Source organism: Hevea brasiliensis, chromosome 13 (assembly GCF_030052815.1).
Source record: "Hevea brasiliensis isolate MT/VB/25A 57/8 chromosome 13, ASM3005281v1, whole genome shotgun sequence".
Lineage (NCBI taxonomy): Eukaryota > Viridiplantae > Streptophyta > Magnoliopsida > Malpighiales > Euphorbiaceae > Hevea > Hevea brasiliensis.
Genome location: NC_079505.1, coordinates 6,915,286 through 6,919,444, shown reverse-complemented (window position 1 = coordinate 6,919,444; position 4,159 = coordinate 6,915,286). Strand labels below are relative to the sequence as shown.

Here is a 4,159-nt window from a genome sequence, read left to right as displayed (position 1 = left end):
AAGAGGAATTAATGATTGGTTACAAAACTTAATGGGTTTTAAAGTAATCAAATAACATACGAAAGTTGGTTTGGTTATTTTAGAACACACTTTGGTTTGCTTGAAAAAGATATCAAAGGAATTTAGAATCAATTTTCTTCGAACTCTATTTTTCCCTTAAAATTGGAATACCCAAGACAAATCCCAATTAATTTATACATAAACCTCCAACTCTGGAATCACTTTTAAACATAAATAGACTTTGATTTAAATTACCTGTTATTAATTTAGTTCAATTGCATCTAGATTTAGAATTTATTTGCTTGCTCTTTACCCATTCCAATTAGATTAATCAATTTACTTTGCTCATTTACATTTACCATTTATTCATCAATCATTAGTCCAAATAATCGCTTCATTCATAGTTTGGTACTCAAACGGCAAATCCTTGTGGGAACGATACTTGATTCATTACTCTATTACTTAAGATGACCCATATACTTGTGGATACGCCCATCAAGTTTTTGGCGCCGTTGCCGGAGATTTGATTTTTGTTTGATATTGAAATATTGTTTTTTTGGTTAATTTAGGCATTTTATTTTCTTTTTATTTTCTTTTTACTTTGAGAATTTGTTTATTTTGTTTTTCAGGTACTTTATTTTATGAGAAGGACAAAAAGTGAAGAAATCAATTTATTCTTTGATCCAGAAATAGAAAAGACAACAAGAGCTTTAAGAGCAGAATCTAAGAGGAGAAAAACTGAATTTAAAGCTTAACAACAACAAGAAAGAGCACAAGAGCAAGAGCAATTACAAGAAGAAATAGCCAACAACAATAACAACCGCTCTGTGAAGGATTACGCCTATCCTAACATTGGGGATTTCATGCCAAGTATCACAAGACCAAGAGTAGAAGCTAATAATTTTGAATTGAAGCCTGCACTGTGTCAGATGGTATAACAATCATAATTTGGGGGAAGTCCAAGTGACAGTCCACATGTGCATCTAGCACACTTTCTTGAGATCAATGATATATTGAAGATAAATTGAGTTTCTGATGATGCAATTCGACTCAGATTATTTCCTTCTTCTTTGAAGGACTGAGCTAGAGAGTGGTTACATTCTTTGCCACCGGGTTCTATCACAACATGGGATGAACTTTCTCAAGCATTTTTAGCTCAATATTTTCCACCAAGCAAGACAGCTAAGCTAAGAAATGAGCTAACTTCTTTCAAACCTAGAGATGATGAGAGCTTATATGAAGCATGGGAGAGGTACAAGGATTTGCAAAGAAGATGTCCACATCATGGGATTCCTAAGTGGATGCTTGTTCAACACTTTTACAATGGAGTTTCACCAGCTATTAGAAGTATAATTGATGCATCTTCTGGAGGTGATCTTATGGAGAAATCTAAAGATGAAGCTTTTTCTGCTCTAGATAAAATTGCTTATAACAACTACCAATGGAGTTGTGAGAGGAATGAGATCAAGAAACCAGCTGGTATGTTTGAGCTTGATGCCATGAATATGATTAACGCTAAGTTTGATGCTTTGACAAGGAAAATGGACAAGCTAAGCATGAAAGTAGATTCTTCAGCTGGAGGTTATAATAATTTAGTAGAAGTTGGAGCTACAAATGTCAATTGTGCAGCTGATTTTTCTGCACTTAGTTAAGATTTTTCAAGTGTGGGGAGCTACAATCAAAGACCAGGTGGTAACCCATTTTCTGCAACTTATGATCCAACATGGAGAAACCATGTAACACCCTAGGCAAATCCCACATCGACAAAACACGGGAGAGATGCTGGGTTTATAAGTTGGTGGTTCGTAACCCCTATTGACGCATTTTAAAACCGTGAGGGCTTCAGCCCAGAGCGGACAATATCACTAGTGGGCCGGGCCATTATGTAACACCCTAGGCAAATCCCACATCGACAAAACACGGGAGAGATGCTGGGTTTATAAGTTGGTGGTTCGTAACCCCTAGTGACGTGTTTTAAAACCGTGAGGGCTTCGGCCCAGAGCGGATAATATCACTAGTGGGCCGGGCCATTACATTTGTGGTATCAGAGCCGCTCCGCGTGCAACCTTTAACGATGGTGGGGCAAACCTCAGCGAGGACGCTGAGTCCCATAAGGGGGGTGGATTGTAACACCCTAGGCAAATCCCACATCGACAAAACACGGGAGAGATGCTGGGTTTATAAGTTGATGGTTCGTAACCCCTAGTGACGCATTTTAAAACCGTGAGGGCTTCAGCCCAGAGCGGACAATATCACTAGTGGGTCGGGCCATTACACATTACATTTGTGGTATCAGAGCTGCTCCGCGTGCAACCTTGAACGATGGTGGGGCAAACCTCAGCGAGGACGCTGAGTCCCATAAGGGGGGTGGATTGTAACACCCTAGGCAAATCCCACATCGACAAAACACGGGAGAGATGCTGGGTTTATAAGTTAGTGGTTCGTAACCCCTATTGACGCGTTTTAAAACCGTGAGGGCTTCAGCCCAGAGCGGACAATATCACTGGTGGGCCGGGCCATTACAAACCACCCAAATTTCTCTTGGGGAGGTAGACAAGGACAGCCTCAAAATTTTCAGCAACCTTCTGGGTATCAACAACATCAGAATTTTCAGCAGAATAGAGGTCCTCCTCCTGGGATTCCTAAACCTCAAAATGCACCTGCTCCACCTCTACCACAACAAGCACAACCAGACAAGACAGCTAGATTAGAAGCTATGATTGTGACTCTACTTGTGAGCCATCAAAGTCAACAAGATATGATTTCTCAATTAGCATCTAAAGTAGATCAAATGACAACACACAACAAGATGTTAGAAAATCAAATAGCTCAACAAGCTAGCTCTTCAAATAACAAAGCATTTGGGAAGCTTCCTAGCCAACCAGAAAATTCAAGGGAGCATTGCAAGGCTATTACATTGAGAAGTGGAAAAATATTGGAGAGTGGAGATAAAAAGATTGAAGAGAAAAACAGAGAAAGAGATGAAAAATAATCATATACATGCCATTGATCATTGTGGAAGCACAATTTTAATGCATACTCAACAGAAATAATATGATATTAGAATTCATCATATTATGAAAGCATGAAAAAATAGAAATTTGAAATTAAATTATGAGCAGCTAAATAAACTATGCATCATCTAAATTATATGAAGTCACTAAATTAAAAATAGGATGCAAATATACGTAGAAAATAATTACAAACTTTTAAGAAAATAGTTTAATAAGCTTGATTAAATCTAGACCATTGTCTTCTTTTATCTATATTTTGCAATTAAAAAAATGTATATGTTATTTGACAAGTCTATGAAAAAGAAAGCTTGATACAATTGGTCACTAATAACTTATTAATTATATTCATTTGACAAAATGAAAGCATCTATATAAATTTAAAACTAACACAAAAGACATAAAGTGAAAAAAAATCATATTTTATAAAAACATATTTTTATTATATATTTTATTATTTGTAGTAGATAATGTTTACTTAATAATTTCATTTTAAAATATATAATTATTTAAATTTGAAATGTAACATCAATTGAAAGGAATTTATTTAATATAAATATTTTAATTAATTTTAATCATATATCTTAAAATTTAAGAATTATATATTTTATAAAAGAAATTAATAATTTATTTTATAGATTGTACGCTCTCATAGGCCTGAACTCATAGGCCACCACTGTTCTCATTGGGGATTGCAAGGGGACAATGACCCCACAATATAGACTAATATAAATATTATAACATTCTGTCTTTTGTGATAAATTTATGAGATATTTGGGAAATACAATGGGTTAGTGTGTATGAGTTCTGCATGATTGTATCTTACTCTTTTTTATTATAGTGAAACTTTTCTCTTGTCATGCCCATGGATGTAGATCTTACAGTTGAACCACGTAAATTCTGTATTATTTTTTTTCTCTTTTCTATACTATGTGATTTTGCAATTATGTATATTTTAGATTTGTGTGCCTGCAATAACAAGAATAAACATAACAATCATTAGATCAAATATTTATATCAAGATTTGTATAAAATTAATGAAAATATATATAATGAATTCACCAATTTAAATGAAAATTTGAATCTAAATACAAATTGAATCTAATAGTTGCTAAGCTCATTTGTATATGAGTTTGACCTCTCCATCG

General features: G+C 34.8%; 1 non-coding gene across 1 annotated transcript; it reads right to left on the bottom strand.

The window, feature by feature from the left end:
- Positions 1 to 1,184: 1,184 nt before the first annotated feature.
- Positions 1,185 to 1,291, bottom strand: LOC131172286 (small nucleolar RNA R71). The gene has a single exon (XR_009142768.1). It is a non-coding gene; the product is annotated as a small nucleolar RNA R71 (small nucleolar RNA).
- Positions 1,292 to 4,159: the final 2,868 nt, after the last annotated feature.